At 38.3% G+C, this 26463-nt stretch overlaps 1 protein-coding gene and 1 pseudogene across 2 annotated transcripts in view; one reads left to right on the top strand and one right to left on the bottom strand.

Moving 5' to 3' along the window:
- The window catches only part of LOC310738272 (NLR family CARD domain-containing protein 3-like), a 21858-nt pseudogene extending 12765 nt beyond the window's left edge, over positions 1-9093 (bottom strand). The window contains exons 1-7 of the transcript XR_014538204.1: positions 8762-9093; positions 4440-4541; positions 3782-3898; positions 2414-2530; positions 1977-2030; positions 1427-1749; positions 1-1231 (exon numbers count right to left, since the gene is read on the bottom strand). The exon at positions 1-1231 is cut by the window's left edge and continues 217 nt beyond it. The product of XR_014538204.1 is annotated as an NLR family CARD domain-containing protein 3-like (transcript). The remainder of the gene's footprint in view (positions 1232-1426; positions 1750-1976; positions 2031-2413; positions 2531-3781; positions 3899-4439; positions 4542-8761) is intronic.
- LOC310738041 (uncharacterized protein) overlaps positions 1-26463 on the top strand; it is a 924051-nt gene that overhangs the window by 240501 nt on the left and 657087 nt on the right. The gene's annotated exons all lie outside the window — the stretch shown is intronic.

Raw genomic sequence — 26463 nt, forward strand, 5'->3', positions numbered from 1 at the left:
CCAGTTCATTCAGACAGTGGAGCAGATTGATGGATTTCTCTGCAGGATAATCTTTACTGATCTTCTTCTTGATGTACTGAACTGTTTTCTCTTTGTTCTGGGAGCTAATTCCTGTCTGTGTTACTAAGGAATGTAGAAGTTTCTGATTGGACTCGAGTGAGAGACCCAGAAGAAAGCGGAGGAAAAGATCCAGATGTCCAGTCTGAATGTCTAAAGCTTGATCTACAGCACGCCGGAACATTTCTCTGTTCCTTCATGAAGGTCAGGTGCACATACAGAGCTGCGAGATGTTCCTGAATGCTCAGATGAACAAAGCAGTACACTTTACTCTGGTGAAGTCCAAACTCCTCTCTGAAGATCTGCGTACACACACCTGAATACACTGCTGCTTCTGTCACATCAATGCCACACTCTCTCAGGTCTTCCTCATAGAAGATCAGGTTTTGTTTCTTCAGCTGCTGGAAAGCCAGTTTCCCCAGTTTGAGAAGCATTTCTTCATCGCTCTCCTGCTTCTGTAGGTACTTCTCTCTGATGATGTTGGTCTGAATGGTGAGGAAGTGTGTGTACATTTGAGTCAGAGTCTTGGGGATCTCTCCACTCTCTGCTTCACCCAACATTCTCTCTAGAACAGCAGCTGAAATCCAGCAGAACACTGGGATGTGGCACATGATGTAGAGGCTTCTTAATGACTTCAGGTGTGTGATGATCTTATTGGCCAGGTTCAGATCACTGATCCTCTTCCTGAAGTACTCCTCCTTCTGAGGGTCATTAAATCCTCGTACCTCTGTGACTCGATGAACACACTCAGAGGGGATTTGATCAGCTGCTGCTGGTCTGGAGGTGATCCAGATGAGAGCAGATGGAAGCAGGTTTCCTTTGATCAGGTTTATCAGCAGCACATGCACTGGTGCTGATTCAGTTACATCACACACTTTTACTGTCTTCTGGAAATCCAGAGATAAACGACACTCATCCAAACCATCAAAAATGAACAAAACCTTCTCCAACCTGGAAATGTCCATATCTTTCATCTCCTTAAAAAACCCTTGAAGTAGCTCCATCAGACTCAGTTTCTGCTCCTTCATCAAATTCAGCTCTCTGAAAGGAAGTGGGACTATGAGGTGGACGTCCTGATTTGTTTTCCCTTCAGCCCAGTCCAGAACAAACTTCTGCACAGAGACTGTTTTTCCAATTCCAGCTACTCCCTTAGTCAGAACTCTCCTGATGGGTTCTTCATCTTGTTCAGATAAGAGCTTTTTCAGAACATTCCTGATGGGTTCTTCATGTTGTTCAGATAAGAGCTTTTTCAGAACGTCCCTGATGGGTTCTTCATCTTGTTCAGATAAGAGCTTTTACAGAACGTTCCTGTTGGGTTCTTCATCTTGTTCAGATAAGAGCTTTGTCAGAATGTTCCTGATGGGTTCTTCATCTTGTTCAGATAAGGGTTTTGTCAGAACTCTCCTGATGGCTTTGTCTTGTTCAGTTAGGGGTTTAAAGATGTCACTGCATTTAATTGGTGTGTCCTCAGTTGGGTTCCTCCTGGATGCTGCCTCGATCTGTTTCACCTCATGTTCTTTATTGACGTCTCCACTGTCTCCCTCTGTGATGTAGAGCTCTGTGTAGATCTCATTCAGGAGTGTTCGGTTTTCCTGCTTTAGCATCAATCCATTCAAACACTGAAACTTCTTCATCAGATTGAACTTGAACTTCTTCTGAAATTCATCTGCAGCAGTGGATTCTGGGTCGTGTCTGTGACAGGGTGAAGTAGGAAGACATGGTGAGACATGGGCTCCAATAATTAGAGTAGAAGTTCACATTTTTTCTGCTAGATAGATCTTTATGATGTTCTCACTGTGGATTTACTTTATTCTACTGGAGGTTTTCTATCATCTAATCACTCTATAGTTACTAACAGCAGAGAGCTTTAGAATAGCAGTGTGTCAGTGTCACAGTCATGGTGTTGGTTTTGATCGTACCCTGTAGCTGTGATGATGTTCTTCTCTCTTCTGTCTCCTGCCTTCTGTAGAACACTGGGAACAAAAACAACAAGTGTTAAAGATCTCAACGTTCCTCACTTTAATACTGGAGTCGAAACCTGAACACAAATTGTACTACAATAATTGTAGTGAGAGCAGGAACACTTGGAGAACACAGAGCTGAATACAACTCCAACATTGTGCACCTGGAGAATTAAATGTGCTCCCTGTTTTCATTTCCCACTTTTTCCTACTTTTCTATTCTTCCCACACAAACCTCTAAAAAGTATTGGAACAGGGAGTCCAATTCTTTGGATTTTTGCTCGACACTGAAGACATTTGGATTTCAGAGTAAAAGATGAAAATTATATAATAGATCAGAATTCCAGCTTTAGTCATTAACTGTGATTTTAACTATGAGAATTATGGGATGTTACCTGTGTACAGGTGAGAAGATTCCAGTTCTGAAGTTGCAAGGAGGTTCCATAGACCGATCACTCTTCATGGAGACACAGCTGGGTTCTGGGGAGTTTGATCTCTTTCTCTTTTGTTTACTGTTAAAAATGATAGAAATGGACATGAGACAGAATTTCAGTGTTAAAAATGTGTAGATGAATTTGTATCATAAGGTATCACAATATTTCTGTTAACTCCTTAAATTTGTTACATTTAACTTTAAATAGTCTTGCACAATTAATTGTATCACAATTGTGATGTTAGTTTGTGCGATTTTATGACAGCAATGTTGCCTTTCAATTAAATAAATAAGCGCCTGTGTGGACATATACTTTCTGAGAACAGTTTGCAGATTTTCTGTAACAAAACAAAAAAAACACCAGATAGGCACACGTGTGGTGTGTGTGTGGTCACGTGACTTTTCGGTGCGGCGCGGAGACCAGGTGCAGGTAAATACCGAACAGATCGACACTGAAATGGTCTCACACACTTACGGTAACACGCATCTTTCTTTCCTCGTATTCACGCCGACACACACACTCTCAGTAACTCACATCTTTCCTTGTACTCACGCCGGGACACACACACACACACACTCTCTAAAAACGCACATCTTTCCTTCACACCAAAGCATAACCTGCATACACACCATCAGCTCTGCCCGGTATCCATCCATCCATCCATCCATCCCTCCATCCATCCCTCCATCCATCCCTCCCTCCCTCTCTCTCTCTCTCTCTCTTTTTCTCTCTCTCTCTCTCTCTCTCTCTCTCTCTCTCTCTCTCTCTCTCTCTCTCTCTTCGGGGTCTGTTACGTTCTGCGTAACAGGTCAGTTTGTAGCATTTGGAACCCTGGACAAGATTCCTATTGTAACCCCACCACAATGCTCCACTCCCACACCACACAAATCATCAGCAATCTTCCATAAAAACACACAAACATATTTAATAATATTGGCTGCAAAACTGCCTGAATTTAAGTGTGTAAACACGTCCTGTATCTTAAACTTCAGCAAAAAAACAGGTAAATAATGGAAATGGGCAGCGGCAGGACATTGCGAGTTTATTTATGTGCTGAGTTTCCCCGCTGGTTCCTACCCCTTCTTCATGTCCTACGGATTACCCTCACTTTCCGGATTACCCGTTTCCTTACGGACATTACCTTCCTTATGGATAATACTTTCCTAAATGGATTATACTTCCTTAAAGGATTATACCCGCATCACAGACCAAACCAGCATTACATTTCATAACACTCCCTGTCCTCTGTTTGTGTGCTGAATGATTCCATAAACATGATAGAGTTACTTTCGTTTCCGACTCGTGGTTGCCACCTGACAGAGATGTTACCTGTGTACAGGTGAGGGGTTTTCATTTCTGAAGTAGAGAGGATAACCCATAGACCGATCACTCTTCATGGAGACACAGCTGGGTTCTGGGGAGTGTGATCTCTTTCTCTTTCCTTTACTGTTTAAAATGATAGAAATGGATATGAGACATAATTTCGGTATAATAATAAGGTATAAAATATACTAAGGTATAATCACAATATTTCTGTTTAAAATTCATTATAATCTTTCTCACTTCTTACACACTAGGAATAGTAGCATACAGAACACAGATTGTGAACAGGGAACAAACACCCCTGCAGTATAGTTCCTTAAAAAGCCACACCCTTGTTTCATTTAACTTTAAATACAACGGAATGCTTATAGTAGCAGATCTACATAGTGCTGCTTATATCCACATGCTACCATGCCTGGAATAGGCTAAGAGCAGGAACAAACAGGTCTTCACAAAGAGACAATGGAAACATGGGAGTATAAATACAAAAACTAATCAAAAGGCAAAAAATAAGCAGTTGTGGGACATCATTTCATCAACCACTTTTTTTAAGTGAGTGCTAAAGATTTATTCTTACCATAAATATTAGTTATTATTTCTACAGAAACTCCATAATGCAGATATGAACAGTTCATTAGCAAAATACTAGAACATGGCAGGTTACCAGTCTTTTGAGGGTGAGGTCATGTGATCTGTCCCCTGATCAGGGATCTCCATTTATAAATGCTGAAGATGCCGATCTCTTCTGCTGGAATCAATCACATTACTAGAAAACGCAAAAACAAACATGCAGTTAAAACTGGTTGAAAATCTTCCTCTAAAGTCCCATTAGAGGTGAAAGCCATAGACATAGACACAAACGCCTCATTGGCTGCTTTGGTCCGTTGCTGCGATACGCCAATGCTGCTGCAATCTTGGTCCAGGTGAGAGTTCCCTGTAAACAAATGCACCTAAACAGCATATATAACAACATAACAATAACAGTTATAATAGCAATAACCTGACAAAAAATAGAGATATTCTGATGATTAAAAGAAATTATATAGTCTTTAATGTTAACCCAGCCATTAGGGTTGCACAAAACCTTGGAAAAATGAGGATCTAGTAGAAATCAGAGATTTATACCGGATCGGTCGAGGCAAGAGTTAAAAAAGACCATAACAGGTATCGTTAACAACAGGGTACCGGTGGAAATTGGGCTACTGTTGGCCAAAGGAGGAGAAGTAGAGGAGGAAGACGTCTACAGAGACGGCAGGGAAAGGAGAAGTGTAGGAAAGTGGAAGTTCGGGTTGGTACTTTAAATGTTGGTACTATGACTGGTAAAGTAAGAGAGGGAGCTGATATGATGGAGAGGAGAAAGGTAGATATGTTGTGTGTTCAGGAGACCAAGTGGAAAGAGAGTAAGAGCAGGAACATTGGATGTGTTTAAACTGTTTTATCATGGTGTGGATGTAAAGAGAAATGGTGTAGGGGTGATTCTGAAGGAAGAGTACAGTAAGAGTGTAGTGCGGTGAAGAGAGTTTCTGATAGAGTGATGAAGCTGGAAGTTGAAGGGGTGATATTAAATGTCATCAGTGCTTATGCTCCACAAGTGGGTTGTGAGAAAGAAAAGTTCTGAAGTGAGTTAGATTAAATGGTAGATGGTGTAACTAGGAATGAGCAATTGGTGATTGGGGCAGATTTAAATGGGCATGTAGGTGAAGGGAACAGAGGTGATGAGAAGGTGATGGGTAGGTATGGTCTTAAGGAGAGGAATGTTGAAGGGCAGATGGTGGTAGATTTAGCTAAAATGATGGAAATGGCAGTTATGAACTTATTTTAAGAAGAATGAGGAGCATAGGGTGACATAAAGGAGTGGAGGGAGGGGCACACAGGTGGACTATGTTCTATGTAGAAGATGTAACCTGAAGGAGATTGGAGACTGTAAGGTGTTGGCAGGGGACAGTGTAGATAGACAGCATCAGATTGTGTTCTGTAGGATGGTTTTAGAGGTGAAGAGAAAGAGGAGGAGAGTGAGGACTGAAAGAAGAATAAGGTGGAAACTTAAGGAGGAAGACTGTAGTGTGAGGTTCAGGGAAGAGGTCAGACAGGGTCTCTGTGGTGGTGAAGACAAGCTGGATGATTGGGCATCTATTGCATAAGTGATGAGGAAGACAGCGAGAAACACACTTGGTGTGACATCTGAAAATAGAAAGGAGGAAAAAGAGACATGGTGGTGGAATGAGGAAGTGCTGGAACATATAAGGAGAAAGAGGTTGGAGAAACAGAATTGGGATTGAAAGAGATAATAAAAGTAGGCAGGAGTACAAGGAGATGTGCCGCATAGGCATATAAGGAGCTGTATGAGAAGTTGGACCCTAAAGAAGGAGAAAAGGATTTGTAGTGATTGGCCAGGCAGAGAAACCGAGCTGGGAAGGATGTGCTGCAAGTTAGAGCAATAAAGGGTGGAGACGGAAATGTGTTAACTAATGAGGAGAGTGTGTTGAGAAGATGGAGGGAGTATTTTAAGCAGCTGATTTGAGCAGGAAAATGAGAGAGAAAGAAGGTTGGATGGTGTGGAGATGGTAAGGCAGAAAGTGGATAGGATTAGTAAGGAGGAAGTGAGAGCAGAGCTTAAGAGGATAAAGAGTGGAAAGTCGGTTGGACCAGATGACCTGAGATGTTGTATGGTTTAGAGACAGTGTCATTGAGTAAAAGACAGGAGGTGGAGCTGAAGGTAGCAGAGCTGAAGATGTTGAGATGTTCATTGGGAGTGATGATGAAGGACAGCATTAGAAATTAGTTTAGTTAGAAATTAGAAATTAGTTTAGGTAGATCATGCTGAAAAACGCTCCAATGTGGCTGAATTACAACAATTCTGCATAGATGAGTGGAGCAAAATTCCTCCACATCGCTGTAACAGACTCATTGCAAGTTATCGCAAACGCTTGATTGCAGTTGTTGCTGCTAAGGGTGGCCCAACCAGTTATTAGGTATAGGGGCAAACACTTTTTCACACAAGGCCATGTAGTTTTGGATTTTGTTTTCTCTCAAAAATAAAATATTTTATTTAAAACTGCATGTTATGTTCACTTATGCTATCTTTTACAAATACAGTGAGGAAAATAGGTATTTGAACACCCTGCTATTTTGCAAGTTCTCCCACTTAAAAATCATGGAGGGGTCTGAAATTGTCTTCGTAGGTGCATGTCCACTGTCAGAGACATAATCTAAAAAAAAAAAAATCCAGAAATCACAGTGTATGATTTTTTTACTATTTATTTGCATGATACAGCTGCAAATAAGTATTTGAACACCTGAGAAAGTCAATGTTAATATTTGGTACAGTAGCCTTTGTTTGCAATTACAGAGGTCAAACGTTTCCTGTAGTTTTCACCAGGTTTGCACACACTGCAGGAGGGATTTTGGCCCACTACTCCACATAGATCTTGTCTAGATCGGTCAGGTTTTTGGCCTGTCGCTGAAAAAACACGGAGTTTGAGCTCCCTCCAAAGATTCTCTATTGGGTTTAGGTCTGAAAACTGGCTAGGCCAAGCCAGAACCTTGATATGCTTCTTACAGAGCCACTCCTTGGTTATCCTGGCTGTGTGCTTCGGGTCATTGTCATGTTGGAAGACCCAGCCTCGACCCATCTTCAATGCTCTAACTGAGGGAAGGAGGTTGTTCCCCAAAATCTCGCAATACATGGCCCCGGTCATCCTCTCCTTAATACAGTGCAGTCGCCCTGTCCCATGTGCAGAAAAACACCCCCTAAAGCATGATGCTACCACCCCCATGCTTCACAGTAGGGATGGTGTTCTTGGGATGGTACTCATCATTCTTCTTCCTCCAAACACGTTTAGTGGAATTATGACCCAAAAGTTCTATTTTGGTCTCATCTGACCACATGACTTTCTCCCATGACTCCTCTGGATCATCCAAATGGTCATTGGCAAACTTAAGACGTGCCTGGACATGTGTTGGTTTAAGCAGGGGAACCTTCCGTGCCATGCATAATTTCAAACCATGACGTCTTAGTGTATTACCAACAGTAACCTTGGAAACGGTGGTCCCAGCTCTTTTCAGGTCATTGACCAGCTCCTCCCGTACAGTTCTGGGCTGATTTCTCACCTTCCTTAGGATCATTGAGACCCCACGAGGTGAGATCCTTAATGGAGCCCCAGTCCGAGGGAGATTGACAGTCATGTTTAGCTTCTTCCATTTTATAATGATTGCTCCAACAGTGGACCTTTTTTCACCAAGCTGCTTGGCAATTTCCCCGTAGCCCTTTCCAGCCTTGTGGAGGTGTACAATTTTGTCTCTAGTGTCTTTGGACAGCTCTTTGGTCTTGGCCATGTTAGTAGTTGGATTCTTACTGATTGTATGGGGTGGACAGGTGTCTTTATGCAGCTAAAGACCTCAAACAGGTGCATCTAATTTAGGATAATAAATGTAGTGGAGGTGGACATTTTAAAGGCAGACTAACAGGTCTTTGAGGGTCAGAATTCTAGCTGATAGACAGGTGTTCAAATACTTATTTGCTGTATCATACAAATAAATAGTTTAAAAATCATATATTGTGATTTCTGGATTTTTTTTTTTAGATTATGTCTCTCACAGTGGACATGCACCTACAATGACAATTTCAGACCCCTCCATGATTTCTAAGTGGGAGAACTTGCAAAATAGCAGGGTGTTCAAATACTTATTTTCCCCACTGTATATTTAAATTAGTTTGATGATCTGAAACATTAAAGTGTAAAACATGCAAAAAAATTAGAACAAAACACTTTTACACCACTGTAGATAGATAGATAGATAGATAGATAGATAGATAGATAGATAGATAGATAGATAGATAGATAGATAGATAGATAGATAGATAGATAGATAGATAGATAGATAGAGAGAGAGAGAGACAGATCGATCGATCTTTCCACAAACTCCATTACATAGAAAACACAAACGCATTATTCCGATAGAAAGTCATTTCTAGGAAAAACTCACCAGCTTTTCTTCAGCACTGCTTGTTGTTGAACATGAATCTCACTGCTTCTGGCTGCTGTTGAAGATCTTTGTGTTTTTCCAACCACTCCTCCAAATGCAGTCGAGGCTGAGAAACACTTTCACTTTCGGAAAACCGACTTGACTCTTTGAATCGACACTTTGAAGCGACTCTTTGACGAGTTGGAAACGGAATTATTTTAATCGCACTCCATCAAGTTCACTTTAATGATCAAGAACTAAAAGAGAAAGTGCTGTGATTAATAACAGCATGTAGTGGAGATGTTGTGGAGGAGAGGAAAGTCAGCCTTTTTCTCCCTTTAGAAACTGCTCCATCCTGAACTCCATACTGTCCCACTGGTGCCGAATGTGAAAGTGGGTCCTGAAAAAAGGTTTCTTCTCAAACCTTTTCAAAATTTTTATGCCCTTACTTTTAGATTCTCATTTCATAAGCGATCTTACCATCATAAGTCCCAGTGTCCTCAAACGAGTACTTCCTAATTAACAGCCAACTTCCAATTTTGTGGTACTATCAATAAAAGTTGTCAAATGTGTCATATTTAATTATAAATGTTATTAAACATATAAAAGCAAGTTTGGACATACATTTTAATGAGTAGAAAAGCCTGTTCTACTTTTATGTCTGAGTCCACTGTAGAACGTGTTCACTGAGTTTGACATCATCTTGTATTTCTACTAATCAGTAAACACACACACAAACACCAAAGAAAGTAAATAATGAAACAAAGCAGCAGCTTCTGCAGAAGTCAGTTCCTCCACAGCCCCAGCAGTCTGTGCTTCCAGCATCTGCAATCAAATTACAAACAGCCAAACCCTCCACAATGATGATACCACGTGGTCATGCAACATCCTCGATTACAGTGGCCAGAGAACTGTGACGAAGCATTACAACTTTATTACACTTTAAAGGAAACAACTGGACTTTGAACATCAATTTTCTCACAAAAACCCCCTATAGACGCCAGAGTACAGCCTAAGAAGGACTAAGTATGGTGTATGGTGTCAATTTCACATCATGAATATTGTGGTAAAACATGACAAACGTGTATCATATAATTGAAAACAAAGATTTACAAATTCAGTATTTTAATTAACTTTAATTTTAAGCTTCAGTCTTCTTTGTCCTTATTTCCAAGTTTTTTTGCTGCCCAAAAACAATTTCAGTCTCCTTTGGTCTACTGGTTCCAACCAGACAAAATTCACCTACTTAAACATGTTATTAAAACTTACTGAGTAAAAGGAGCTGTCAGGTTAGAATCAGGGGAGAAAGAGAGAATTTAAACTTGCCCATGGCCTGCATGAGTCTCTTCATAATTATTATAAACATAAACAGACTTGGAAATAAGGATAAAAACTGAAGCATGAATATAAATTAAGTAAAAATAATAATAATGAACTAAAGCAAACTTCAGCAGAATTGAAGAAAAAAATGTTCTTTTTTTGTTATCAGCAGTGTGTCAGTCAGGTTAGATCTCTCAGGATTTTGTGTCCTTATGATAACTTCTGTATCTGATTCTGAACTGACTTCCTGTTCTCCTAGACACAGAACAAACCATGTTATTACCCGAAACATAAACAATACTTTCATTCTGGCAAACTAACCTTCAAAGTGCTTCCTTCTGCAAATAAACTCATTTATCCTTGCATAAGGTTTTCCAGTTTCTGTTTTATAGTCCTTCAGTATAAAAGGCCTCGGGGTCCCAGGAACATTATTGACCTCTGAGCCGACCGGGTACAGAAGTACACCTTTTGAATCCACAATAAGGACAATACATTTGTACACTTTTAATGTGCTTCTATATTTGTTAATGTGTTTTGCACTTTTCAGCCACAATAGCTAAAGCTTAAATTATGTCTAAAGACTATACCAGAGGTCAGAGTACATCCAACATCTGAAGACAGATTTCAAAACTTACAATTCCACTGCATGGCAGAAGGCAATCAACAGGAAACCTAAAAAGAAAAAAAAAAAAAAGAAAAGAATTAAGTTAAAGGCAAGGTAAAGGGAGAGTAACTTGCAATGAAGTTCACATGCTCATTTAGCATTAAATATTACCAATAAAATGAATTAATCCACAACTTTAACAATGAACAATACTATTGGTATTAACTATTGAAAAAAATCTAATTATCATGAAAGTCATGGGAAAAATGTTTGGTGAACTACTTCTTTAAAACTAAAACACGCAGCTTGAATCTGTACTATTCAGTAACCTACACTTCAACGCTGTCTTTTAAAAGATGCACGCGCAGTGCACGCGCTGGCGACATTCAGACGTTACTTTTGTATTTTCGCGCGGTGGTTACAGTTTGACGGTGTATTCAGTCAAAACTTGCGCCCTCGGTTTAAGACAGTTTTTTTTTTTTTGTCTCCCATGTTACGTTTTTTTTTCTTCTCGAGTTTTTTTCCTTCCTTCCTTCCAAAATCTCGCAAATGTTTTTTCTTCCTTCCCCATCCCCGCTCCACATCACGATGAAAATGGCTAGATTCAATAACGCATGCTAATTATAAACTAGTTAAGTTACACTGCCAGGTCCCGCATTGTCACGACCGAGTAATCAAATTAACAAAAATAAAGCATTTCTAAATAATTAACCGGTAATCCGATTTTACAGATCTAAAGTGCAAAATGACATTTTAGATGTTGGTTTCCAACACGAGGTGTTCAAAGCTACAAACGGTCCAAAAGATGTTTATGTAAAGACAAGATTAAAAGTTCCTAACATGTTCAGCAAAGTAATATTAATTCAAGTAAACATCATGATTATAACTAAAACAAGGAAACAAAAATATGCCTTAATTAATACCTTAATCAGTAGATGCTCAAACCGTCTTCAGTCCATGAGCTTCAGCAAAGTGTGGGGGAGGGGAGTTGTGCTTCATTGCGCATGCCCAATGAAATGTCTCACACATTTCGAGTTATATTACCTAATATTTATTTGTAATCTCAAATATTTATTTTAACATTTTACCAATAATTAACTATTTTAGTAAACTCAATATTTGTCAGATTTAAGTAAACATACTAGCATTTTTCTAGTAAATTATACTATTTGACTTTCAACAGAGAATCAGAGACCATTTGAATTGAAAGTTTAAAAGAGCAGAAAATTCCCTCGTGTGTGCTAAAGTACACTGGCACAATATCTGTGTGTACTGAGAAATTTGTCATACGTTTTATGTACACATGATCAATTAATGTTCCTTTTTCTGTTGTAGGTTCCGTAACATGTTGAATAAAACCCCTATCTGCCATAAAAGAGCACACAGAATTAGACTTTAATGCATCATTATTAAAGTCTCCCACAAGCACAATGTTATTTGAAATTAAAGGCAGCTGATTAATTAACCTGCCCATATTTTCTGTAAAACTACACAAAGGGTATGTTTGTGGTCTATAAATAACACCAAGCAAAATATCATTTTCAGGAAAATGTGTCAACAGGCATTCTAAATTAAGATTTGGACTTGTTATAATAGTGTTTGGCACTCCACATGTTGTATAAACTCCAACTCCACCGTGTTGTTGTAGTTACAAATCATTGAAAGGAGGACATATACTTGTGTATGCAACACAACGAGGAATACCCACAAAGTTGTAGTTTTTTAAATGTACACTTTCAGGCAGATAGTGTTCTGGCAGCCATGTTTCAGTTACAGCAATACATGTTGGTTGTAAATGTTGACTAGACACATTTTAAATCCTCTTTATGGCAATGCAAACTCTGTACATTCAGTATAAACACAGAAAAGGAACTATCTTGTACTGTCACCAATGATTCATCATGTGCCATAAAAGATGGCATTTCTTGAAGAGCTTCACAAATCTGATCATTACAGAAAATGGCCTTTTCACTAAAGTCTTTAATTGTTAACCCTGACAAACTCCTTACCCGGCTCAAAGCTACATAAGCCTGACCAGGTGCAAACACTTTAAACTAACGACAGCAGTATCATAGGTGTAGAATGGAGCAATTTTGCTGCCTCAAATGAACATTGTTTTTGTCTTTTCAATCCCACATGACTATCATCAAACTGAACGTATACAGTTTCAGGTAACTTCTCCTTAGATGAGCGTACGATATGAGTAACTACACCACAAACACCAATAACTAATCCATCATCAACATCTATGTTTTTAATTAACATAACACGTGCATCTCTGCCTAAAAGTAACTTTTCTGGCAAACATGTGTTATGAACCTTTACATGATGACCAGCTATTAATTCTATTTTGCCTGTTTTTTTTTTACTCCGTGCATAATCCTCTGCCTCTATCGGTTCAATTTCCGGGCACATTTTTATCACCTGCTTCAAGTTGTGCATATGCACTTGATCATTTGTAGCATAAATGTGTAAAGATACATTATCTTCCTCAACCTTGTCACAACTTGATATGATTACATCATTACATCATCTTTGTTTAGTGCAGTTATTTTGCTTCTTTCTTAAATGTTTAACATTTCAGCAAAATTACTGTCCTTTTGTCTAACAACCTGTGTGAGTTCAACAACACTAAAACAACTCCATAAACTCATTTCAGGTACATCCACATACAATGGTTTTCCCTTCACAGGAGGCAATTGGAAAAAGTCCTCAACAGTAATTACACTCACATTACCAAAAGCAGACAAATCTCCACTCTGTTTAATTTCACGCAATCTTCCATGTATATATGCCAATAATTTATGATCAACCATAGATATTTCATCTATTAGTATTTGAAGACCATGGAAATTTGCTCGCAAAGAATTTAATTTGTCCTCACCCAATGGTGTGTATGGCAATTTTACATTTGTGCCAATACTAAATATTGTTGCAGCCTTTAAATTGTATGCTGCAATGCCTGTTGGTGCTGTTAAAGCAACACAAATATCATCTGGATTCAAAGAAATCTGAGACAATAGTCATGAAGACTCATTTTATGGCTTCAATTAAATGAGTTTTGCCTGTTCCTGCACCACCAGTAATAAACAAATAAAAAGGTTTTGTGTTTTCTCCTCTAATTTTACCCAAACACCACTGCCTTATTTTATTAAAAACAGCCATCTGGGTTTTGTTTAAGGAACAAATTATACTTAACCCTTTAACACGACTCAAACAATTTTTTGTGTAACTGTGTAACTTTTGTAACGTTTTTATCAGTCAAATCTGGAATACTTTCATTATCATCTTCTTCTTCTTCTTGGACAATCTCACGTCTAACCTGTTTACATTCTAAATGATCAACTTGCTGCTCAGGACAAAGGGAACACCATGCACTTTCTAATATGCCCTCAGTATTAACAGTATTGTGTGCGGTATCCAACACGTCTGCATCCTTTTCAAATAATGCTCTGTTTTTATTGACTACATTTTAAACCAATTTTACTAATCCATTACCTAAACACCTTCTTTATAAAAGTGTTCATAAGTAGTATATCCCTCTGGTTTTAGTTCCGTATCTGCACGATAAGGAGAAAACAATTGCAGTATACTTTGGTAAAACTTTTCAGGACTCTTAGTCACTGAAAATCGTGCATAACGAACAACTGCAGGCTGAATGTGTTTTTTGTAACAATGAAACCAAGATTATTATCTAATGTCATTTCATTGGGAGACTGACCTTAAGATGTAATACGATACTCAGACGCAAATGTGGCTAAGCACATATCGTCAAAAACACTCTGACGTGGTCTATTCTTGTAACGATCAACCAAACTTTTCATCCACATCTCTTCACTTCTTAAAGTTTGCGACTGCAACTTGTTCTGTAGAACTTGCAATGGTAAACTCATACGAACTGAATCACCTGTGGGAATAAACTGAACATTTCTGGAACACTCCTTTAAATGCATATTTGTCAACCTATACACTGCCTCTTGTGCACTAACTTCACGATTATGCAAGTATTCAATTCATTTTTATTTGTATAGCGCTTTTAACAATGAACATTGTCTCAAAGCAGCTTTACACAGATAATGTGTTGATTAAACGTAAATATGTTCTTTGTAAGTATGTTTGTCCCTGATGAGCAACTGTGGCAAGGAAAAACTCCCCGAGATGGCATATGGAAGAAACCTTGAGAGGAACCAGACTCAAGAGGGAACCCATCCTCATCTGGGTTGCACCAAATGTCCATTTAAAGCAGACCGCCGACACCAACTACAGTCCAATCCATCCTTAAAGCACCCGTTCTACTCCGGAATTACATGGAACCACCCAAGGTGTTGATGAGAGACTGTCCCAAGCTGCACAGAAGTGTGAAGTTCCAACAAAGGGGAGAGGGGCAGGAACAGTGGTCACTGGAGCCTCAGGAGCATGTTTAACTCTATTGAGAGAGAGAGAGAGAGAGAGAGAGAGAGAGAGAGAGAGAGAGAGAGAGAGAGAGAGAGAGAGAGAGAGAGAGAGAGAGAGGGTGACGGGAAGATAAGGATATGGATTATTAGGTGTCCCTATTGGTGTATGAAAGTTAATGTTACTGTGCAGTTTGGACTCCGGCAAGGCTCGCTATGGCAGCATAACTAAAAGGGAGAACCAGAAGGTAACACAGACATGAGGGATCTCTGGGATAAGAGACGACCCACCACACCACCGTCAACAAACCCGAGTGAACGTGTGAATGTGAGGGGACGACAGCATACAAATATAGAGTGTTCACCAAACACTCTATATCCATGCTCCCTCCAGATCTGCTCCTTTACCTGAGAAAAATCTACTGATAAAAGGCTTGACTAAATAAATAAGTTTTCAACCTCGACTTGAACACTGAGACTGTGTCTGAGTCCCGAACACTGATTGGAAAGTTGTTCCATAACTGTGGGGCTTTATAAGAAAAAGATCTGCCCCTGCTGTAGTCTTCATTATTTGAGCAACCAACAGATAGCCAGCACCTTTTGATCTAAGTAGGCGTGGAGGATCATACTGGTAGAGAAGTTCAGTCGGATACTGCGGTGCGAGACCGTTAAGTGCTTTATACGTCAGTAGTAATATTTTATAATCAATGCGAGATTTGAGTGGAAGCCAGTGTAGACTGATTAAAACAGGGGTGATGTGGTCATATTTCCTAGATCTAGTGAGGACTCTTGCTGCTGCATTCTGAACTAACTGAAGCTTATTTATGCACTTACTTGGACAGTAAAGCGTTACAGTAGTCTAATCTAGATGTAATAAAAGCATGAACTAGTTTTTCTGCATCCTGTAACGACATTATATTTCTAATTTTAGCAATATTTCTAAGGTGAAAGAAGGCGATCCTGGTAATATTATTCACGTGAGACTCAAAGGAAAGACTCAAGTCAATAATCACACCAAGGTCTTTGACAGCCGTACATGCTGAAACAGAAACACCATCCAGAGATGCTACGTAATCGGAAAGTTTACTTCTAGCTGCATGTGGTCCTAGTAAAAGTACTTCCGTCTTATCTGAGTTGAGCAGAAGAAAGTTATTAAGCATCCACTGTCTAATGTCCTTTACACACTTCTCAACATTGTTAAACTGATCTCTCTCATCTGGCTTTGCTGAAATATACAGCTGTGTGTCATCAGCATAGCAATGGAAGCGAATCCCATGTTTATGAATGATTTCACCAAGAGGCAGCATATATAAAGAGAAAAGCAGTGGGCCTAAGACAGATCCTTGAGGAACACCAAACTTTACCTCATAGAGTGTGGAGAACTCACCATTTACATCAACAAACTGATAGGGATCAGTCAAATAAGACCTGAGCCAAGAGAGAGCTGTTCCCTTTTATTCCAACAACGTTCTCAAGTCTAGCAAGTAGTATAGTGTGATCAATGGTGTCAAAAGCTGCACTAAGGTCGAGCAAAACAAGTAAAGAGACAAAACCCTGATCAAAGGCCAATAACAGGTCATTTACCACCTTAACTAGCACCGTCTGTGTGCTATGATGAGGCCAAACTCCTGACTGATACATTTCAAAAATGTTATTCATAAGTAGGTGTGAGCATAACTGCTGTGCTACAACCTTTTCCAAAATTTTGGCTATGAAGGGGAGATTTGATATTGGTCTGTAGTTGGACAGCTGACATGGGTCAAGGTCAGGTTTCTTAATTAGGGGGTGGATAACTGCCAGTTTGAAGGATTTTGGTACATAACCAGTGCTAATGGAAGAGTTTATTATTTTTAAAACAGGTTCAATTACCTCTGGAATTATCTGTTTAAAGAAACTTGTAGGCAAGGGATCGAGAATGCAGGTTGATGATTTTGATGAGGAAATTAATGAAATTAAGTCATTCTCGTGAATAGGAGTAAAACTTTGTAATTGATTGTCTGTTATAATTACACTGCTGTCTACAGGGTTACTTGTAAAATAATTTGGATTTATATTAATCGTTTGGATTTTTTGCCTGATGTTTTCAATTTTATTATTAAAAAGGTTCATTAAATCATTACTACCTATTAATGGTGTGCATGTGAGTGCAGTGCTTTTATTCCCTGTTAATTTTGCTACCGTGCTGAATAAAAATCTAGGATTATGCTTGTTATTTTCTATGAGGGTGGAGAAATATGCTGATCTAGCAGCACTAAGAAATTTTCTATAAATTAGGAGGCTCTCCTTCCATGCTATTTGAAATACTTGTAATTTTGTTTGACGCCATTTCCGTTCTAATTTTCGAGTGGTCTGTTTTAAGGTGCGTGTATGATCATTATAACACTGTGCTAATTTTTTAGAAATCATGGAGGGGTCTGAAATTGTCATTGTAGGTGCATGTCCACTGTGAGAGACATAATCTAAAAAAAAAAAATCCAGAAATCACAATGTATGATTTTTAAACTATTTATTTGTATGATACAGCTGCAAATAAGTATTTGAACACCTGAGAAAGTCAATGTTAATATTTGGTACAGGAGCCTTTGTTTGCAATTACAGAGGTCAAACGTTTCCTGTAGTTTTTCACCAGGTTTGCACACACTGCAGGAGGGATTTTGGCCCACTCCTCCACACAGATCTTCTCTAGATCAGTCAGGTTTCTGGCCTGTCGCTGAGAAACACGGAGTTTGAGCTCCCTCCAAAGATTCTCTATTGGGTTTAGGTCAGGAGACTGGCTAGGCCACGCCAGAACCTTGATATGCTTCTTACAGAGCCACTCCTTGGTTATCCTGGCTGTGTGCTTCGGGTCATTGTCATGTTGGAAGACCCGGCCTCGACCCATCTTCAATGCTCTAACTGAGGGAAGGAGGTTCTTCCCCAAAATCTCGCAAAACATGGCCCCGGTCATCCTCTCCTTAATACAGTGCAGTCGCCCTTCCCATGTGCAGAAAGACACCCCCAAAGCATGATGCTACCACCCCCATGCTTCACAGTAGGGATGGTGTTCTTGGGATGGTACTCATTATTCTTCTTCCTCCAAACAGGTTTAGTGGAATTATGACCCAAAAGTTCTATTTTGGTCTCATCTGACCACATGACTTTCCCCCATGACTCCTCTGGATCATCCAAATGGTCATTGACAAACTTAAGACATGCCTGGACATGTGCTGGTTTAAGCAGGGGAACCTTCAGTGCCATGCATGATTTCAAACCATGACGTCTTAGTGTATAACAACAGTAACTTTGGAAACGGTGGTCCCAGCTCTTTTCAGGTCATTGACCAGCTCCTCCCGTGTAGTTCTGGGCTGATTTCTCACCTTCCTTAGGATCATTGAGACCCCACGAGGGAGATTGACAGTCATGTTTAGCTTCCTCCATTTTCTAATGATTGCTCCAACAGTAGACCTTTTTTCACCAAGCTGCTTGGCAATTTCCCCATAGCCCTTTCCAGCCTTGTGGAGGTGTACAATTTTGTCTCTAGTGTCTTTGGACAGCTCTTTGGTCTTGGCCATGTTAGTAGTTGGATTCTTACTAATTGTATGGGGTGGACAGGTCGTTAGCTGACTTTATGCAGCTAACGACCTCAAACTGGTGCATCTAATTCAGGATAATAAATGTAGTGGAGGTGGACATTTTAAAGGCAGACTAACAGGTCTTTGAGGGTCAGAATTCTAGCTGATAGACAGGTGTTCAAATACTTATTTGCAGCTGTATCATACAAATAAATAGTTTAAAACTCATATATTGTGATTTCTGGATTTTTTTTTTTAGATTATGTCTCTCACAGTGGACATGCACCTACAATGACAATTTCAGACCCCTCCATGATTTCTAAGTGGGAGAACTTGCAAAATAGCAGGGTGTTCAAATACTTATTGTCCTCACTTTGTGTATATATATATATATATATATATATATATATATATATATATATATATATATATATATATATATATATATATATATATATATATATATATATATATATATATATATATATATACACACACAGTAGACTCTGTAAAACCCCTGAGCTAAAACTGATTCTGATTGAGTAAGAAGACACAGTAACCAGAGATGTGTGAGTCCAGACAAAGACATTCCGTGTACCTTACATGCTCACATCATAAAGATTGTATAGACATTGAACAGATAACATACAAATGTGTGTTTAGAGAACTAGTATAAGGCCCATCTTAATACTAATATATATTTCCCCCACCTTCTCCACCTCTTCTCCCTGCAACCACACCACTCCACTGCCCTCCCTCTCATTCACACACATCTACTTTGTCTTACTCCTACTGACTTTCATTCCCCTTTTCTCCAGCGTGCACCTCCACCCCTCCAGGCTCTTCTCCACCTGCTCCCTACTCCAACCACAAATCACAATATCCTCCACAAACAACATAGTCCATGGAGACTCCTGTCTGACCTTGTCCTTCAACCTGTCCATCACCACTGCAAACAGGAAAGAGCTCAGAGCTATTTATGTGGAAACAGTTAATAAAATGAAACACCTTCTATGACAGAATCTGTTTTATTAGCCAATGTATTTCCTTTAGTCCTAAGATCTATGGTTTCAGCCTCAACCCAAGTACTTCAGGCCATCCCCCACGTCTCTCACAGTAATGCACTTTTATTTTCATTCAAAAAGGTGATTCATTTTGCTCATATTTCTGTAAGTTGATTGAAAGGATAAACCACTTCAGATGAACCATCTAGTTCTCAAGGGGGCCCTTAACAAATAGACAGAAACTACTGTACATAAAGCAAAATAGACAAAACAATTCAAATACACTCACACATACACAGAGAAAAACTCTCCCAGGTCCAGCCAATCCCCACCACACCAACTTGTTCCCCTAAGAATGTTCAAATACATGCAGTAAATGTACAAATACTAAAACAAAGCTCTGCATGCATTAACATGCATAAACACCTTACTATACACATTACTTTCTATATCTCAGATGTAATTTTAAGCAAGATCAGATTGTTTGAAGTTGAGTAAAAAGACATGCCATAAATGATGAATTAATAATGCAGTGTGATGTCAAATTAAACAAGATTCCACATATGAATATGCTTAATCTATACACTATATTGCTAAAAGTTTGTGGACCCCTGGCCATAAGATTTATATGTGATTTTTGAACATCCCATTCCACATTCAGTCTCCATTTGCTCTTATAATAAGCTTCCCTCTCTGGAAAGATGTTCCACTAGATTATGGATTGTGTTTGTTTAGATTTGTGCTCATTCAGACAGAAGGGTCTTAGTAAAGTCAGGTACTGATGTAGGTGAGGTGAAGAGGACTTGGGTTCAATAGGGTTGAGGTAAGTATTTATGTTATAATGTTTATAATACACTCACACTCCCATAATACCTCACACCTCATACCTGTCTCATACCTGTTTAGAGCATTCTAAAAATACAAGTTAATTTCCTTTGACACAGTCCTTTGTGCACATCCATCTGAAGAAATACAAAAAAACAAAACAGCAAGAGGTTTTTATAGAAGAAGGTGAAGTTCAGTTCTTGTATGTGTAAAGCATCAACAAATTTACTTTCTTTTGGCTTCTCCCATTAGGGGTCGCCACAGCGGATCATCCGCATGTTTTTACGCTGGATGCCCTTCCTTACGCAATCCTCCCCATTTATCCAGGCTTGGGACCGGCACTAAGAGTGGCCGGGGTTGGTTCCCTGACCGGGGATCGAACCCGGGCCGCAGCGGTGAAAGCGCCACATCCTAACCACTAGACCACGTAAAGCATCAACAAATACACAAAGAAATTCTGAAGAGTAACAGCAATGGGGGCATTTCATCAACACAGTTAATGGAAAGCTGTGCTCACTTGAAAAAACCTGGCTTGAATTAACAGTAACATTCACTGCAGGCTCAAGCCATTCCACCAAACTAATTAAGCCATGTGTAGTCAACACTGACTTTAACCAGGCTCAACCAGCTGACAGTTTAGGGACTTGACCAGCTAACTTTGCTACGAGCTGATTGGCTGTTAAAAACAGGTGCCACAAGGCTTAAAACTGACTGAACTCTTCAGGGCTGCTTATGTTCTCCATGCACAAGCACAATGCTTATTCAAGCAACCTGGTCTATTTTTTTTCTATACCCTGGTCTATTTTTTTTTAGAACAAACAATCATACATTTGAATAAGTTAATTACCTAAATTGTGTTTTCTTCTTCATCCTCACTGGTGTCTGGACTACTGAGGCCACTTTGATTTTCTGCTTCAACATGTGGAAGGGCAGAGGCTTTAGGGCCTAAAGCAGTCTTGTACTGTTAGAGGACCACTTGCAACCTTTCTGACATCTTCTTCTTAAGAGACAGCAAAGTCCCTCATTTCCCTTGTCTACATCGCAAAATACAAAAAAAGATAACATCAAAGACAAACTACATTTTAAGACTGCTTCATGAGGCAACATTCCACCCATTTAAATCTGTATACCAGGATGGCTGGCATTTTCTTGTGCATCATTGTCATACTGCCAGCTACCTGTGGAATAAACCCACTTAAGGCAACTCTGATGTCTCACTGAGGTGACTTTATGCAGCGAAGCCCAAAGCAGCAGAAAGCGATTTGTGTTGCAGCCTATGTCTAAAAGCTATTTTATGTTAACATCTTTCTTCTACAGGTGTGGTAAAGTAACACCTTGTGTAGAATTCAAGGAGTTACATTAATAAAAAGGTTTTTGATGATGCTGACCAGCTGGATTTTCTATGTTGACTGGAGGAGATAATAATAAGCTTGATGTTATGCTAACCTTATGTTACACATCAGGAAACAAATTGTAATGTTCAAAATTATTTAGTTCATTTCAGCTTTCATGTAACAGCAACAATACAATAAATCTCTTAAGCAAATGTGACAACTTTAAAGCCCTAAGACTTTAAAGACAAATGACCATCTCAAACAGAGCTGTTCTACTTCATCCAAGTTCTGTGATAGACACTGATATGTTTTTTTATTGTAATATGGACAGGGGTTTTATTAAACTTACACTCCTCAGCTATCTTGTATTTGAGAACAACTGGCAGGCTCTGCAAGCATGTGCAGTGTTGTTCCATCTCCAACACCAAAATGCTTTTGTCTTCTTGCAGTCACATTGTCAACATCACTTGGTCATGCATTTGCTTCTTGATTGAAATGTTTGCTAAGAATCAACAATAGTTATATGTTTATATGAGACGATCTTGCATAATAGCATGGCACTGTTTTGTAACTACAAACACATACTTCTTTTATCCAAATTAAATCTTAGTTCATTGTACTCTATATAGCTGACCTGTAAATACATTCTGGTGAAGCGTCTGAAAGCTGACATATCACTGCCATGAACCTCCCACGACCATATTTGAGACATGGTGCTCTCTCCAGTAAGGGAATGCTCCACCACAGCTACATCAATGTTTGTTTCAGAGTATAGTACAAGACCATTGTAGTTCTTGATCTCCTGAAGAAGGAGTTTTTTGTCTTCTGCCAGCTTCCTTCTAAGGCGGTGGAAGCGTGCTGCTGTCTAGAAAGACAGGAAGTACAGGGGTAGAGGTTTTGTCACAACACTGTTCAACAAGTGAAAATTTATTGCACCTAAAAAAAAATTAAAGCAAAGCTGCAATAATTGAAGTATGTGAAAATTTCACTTTAGATTGATAAACAGGTAAGTCAATGGTTCAGTGTGTAACATTTAGGGTTACACATATTCCTGAAAATAAGAATTGTGCTTTAATTACTTTGGAATGAGCAGTTTTTTATCTAAATATGGTCCCCTTCCACGGAAGCCGCCATGTTCCTACGGTAACCCACAATGGAAAAACAAACTACTGGCTCTAGATAGAACCAATCACTTTTTCTACTTCAGCTTGGAGGAAGATGGTTGTAATCTACAACCACACCGCTAGTTACCACTAAATCCTACAGACTGGACATGTGTGCAGGTGAAAGGAGCACCACAGCAGAGCTGTTTTTCCTCAAATGAAGCAGATGAAAACTCTAAGAAGCTGTGCTGTAGTGTATCGACATTGATATGTCCAGACTGGAATATATACATATATAATAGAATATGTGATGTCTGTTTACAGAAAGAAGTTTTATAATATGGTAAAACAATTACAGTTACTCTTCCTTCAATCTTAGTGCGATGTTTCAGCTGCTTTGTGAAGGCTTGTCTGGAGAATCCCGGAGAGATGACCTTGAGTTCCTGAAAGCAGCTCAGGAGGTCCAGTGTATAAAGTGTGGAACTGTTGACAGAAGCTGGCCAATAGCCACTCCGAAGGATGTCCTTCAGTCAGGGGTCCACTGATGATGGCATGTTTGACAAACATATAGCGGCTGATGCAAGTCAAAACGGACTTGGAACAAAATAAATGTATGAAAAAAATAAAAATAAATACACATTTACTACATGCTTACTTTTACAACAGTTCAGTAACTCTGCAAATTGTAAATGGTTGAAAGACATAACACAAGTTCCTATAATCCCAGTAGAGCACTCATACTGAACTTCTTGAGTAGAATCACACATTGTTTACATTTCTCTAACTCGCTAAATCGGAAACAGATGTGTTGATTGGACTTCACACAGGAAGTGCTTTGCAGAAGTGAACTATTTTTTTTGTTTGTAAAGAACAATAATAAAAGATGTCTGTCTTGGTTTGGGTTAATAATAATACCATGTACTAAACAATAGATTTTGACACAACTGCAATTGTAAGCACAATGCCACAACACACTTGTGTGAAAATCATAAAAATAAGTTTTTACCATTGATTTTACCAAGAAAATACAAAATAAAGCTGTAGGACAATTTAGATAAAGACCAATTAAAAGTCAACTGATCAATATTTAGAAAAAAACACCATCATTCAGTATCAAACTAAATCTTAGTCTAAATCTTTACTAAATTCTGTTCTTAATGCATCTACTGGACTGTCAGTTTTGTCTAAAGAGTTTCTTTAATTACACATGGGGTTTGGATTTAAACTTAAATTCATCACTGTGATTTACCAAATTGCTGTTGAGGATGTCGACAAACAGTCACGATCATCAAACACTAATGTGAGTTTCCCTCCCTCGAAAAGAACCATCTTTTAATACTTGAATCTTTATTTCTTAAATAACATTCTCTTCATATTCACATTTATCAGTTCATTTTGTCCCCTAATCCAGGTTAATCTTTCACTGAGGACTGAGGAGTCTATATTCAAAAAATACAGGTAAACATTTTCATATTTCTATTTTAGCTATATTTCTACATGTTTTTATTGCTATTTTTTCTATTATAGTTCAACTCGTATATCTTCTATAAGTCTTTTAAGGGTTACAGCCCTGTGTCTCATCCATCAGAAAGTGCAGAAGAGGGGACTTCATCAGAGGTGCAGGTAAATAAGGACATTTGTATGTCATTTTGGTTCACATTTTGTTACATACACACATTTTGTACGTCTCTAAATGTGTAGATAAACTGAACGTAAGATGTGATGCGTAATTCAGGACATAGCGGAATGCAATGTTGTCGAGTTTAAAAATAAGTAGATCAACATTAAAGCTTAACACAAATCTTTTAGTAAATACTTTAAATATGATCCTTATTTTGTTCTTTTTCCATTTGTTATTGAATATCAACTGGGCCACGTCAGGTTTCTCAAATAACCATGTCACAGATACCAGTTGGATGAACATAGTTGCCTTCCTATGAAGCACAATGTAACAGGGGCTTTAATGGAGGACTTACTAAAGATGTTAAGGTTATTTAGTGGGGATGCTGCAAGCGTCCCACGTAGCAAGTAAATTCTAGAAAAGGTGTTTAAATTGGTTTTGTCTACAAATCAGAATATCTTCATTATTGTGGCATTTGCAGCTCTTACATTGGCTTTTCAGTGCCAATTGTGTTGATGAGCAAATGCCAGATTTGCTCATCAACACAAACTGTGAGACAAAGTGTAGAATTTGTTCAGTTTTTTTATTTGTATACCATTGAGGGATCCATTTAAAGCTCTTTTGGAGAATGAATTCAAAAAGATTTACAATGACCAAAACAGTAATGAAATAACGGATATTTCTGATGGGAAGTTGTACAAATATCTGAAATCAGTTAGCGATTCTTTCTTTTCTGTGTTCCAGTCATATAAATTCAGCATTTGGCCCTTACTATGATTTGTTAAAAAAGTACCCCCTGAGAAAAGAGATAAAAATGTCCTACTATGTGCCTTGTGGTTTGGCTCATCTGAACCACTAATGACTAGCTTCCTCAAACCTTTTGTGAAGGAATGCTAAATTCTTGGACAAACGAGACCTTAATGGCAAGATCCAGTAGATTAATTAATTAAAACCACAAAGGTCTATGCATTAAGTGCTGTATGTGATGCTGTTGCACGACCTTTGCTGCAAAATTTCAAACAGTCTTCATCCAGGTGTTCAAGTGAGAAAAGGCACTGGGACAGTGCGAGTGTATCCTTGTTTGGAGGAGATGCCAGACCTTAGAGATCACAACACAACTGTGCAAATAGGTGAGATTGGCAAAAATAACGAACAGAGCATTTTGGTCATAAAAGGGGCATCTCTGATTGTGGACCCAATTTTCACCTGATCAATGGTGTGGTCCCTGATTACATGTATCGTGTGTTGCTGAGGGTTTGGCAGCTAATAGCCATTTATTGTAATTATATTTGAAATTTGAGGTAAAATACTATATATATATATATATATATATATATATATATATATATATATATATATATATATATATATATATATATATATATATATAATATTGTAATTATAATTATTATTATACCATGGATTTATTTTTTAAATATCCGACTAAAGCAAGAACGTCTTGAATAAATTTGTTTTGCGTTTAAAGTTTTATTTCCACTCTTTTTATATTTATGTTCAATAAAAATGGACGGGTTCTCAGTGAATCATGAATAATTAAGCAAATAATAAAATGAATGAAATCGTTGTGACTTTTATATATTCTTTATTCTATTATATATTTTAAAATTTTATAATAGCTATCTTATTTATATATGTAGAATATTGTTTGATACAAGATACATTATTAGATGTATTATTATTATTATTATTATTATTTTTATTATTATTATTATCATTATTATTGTTATTATTGTTATTATTAGAAATATGGTTATATTGATAATAACAGACTCTTGTACAATTTAAGTGTAATTTTAATGAAATTTGAGGTAAAATATAAAAAATCTGAACATCGGCGATTTTTGTAGTAGTTAAATACCTCCTCTAGTGGTGATATGAGACATTGCAACTTGTCGTCGAGCGGTACTTTTGGTATTTTTTGCTCTGTTTCCACACGGATGGTTTTTACT

The sequence above is a fragment of the Silurus aristotelis genome (assembly GCF_946808225.1).
Source record: "Silurus aristotelis genome assembly, chromosome: 15".
NCBI lineage: Eukaryota > Metazoa > Chordata > Actinopteri > Siluriformes > Siluridae > Silurus > Silurus aristotelis.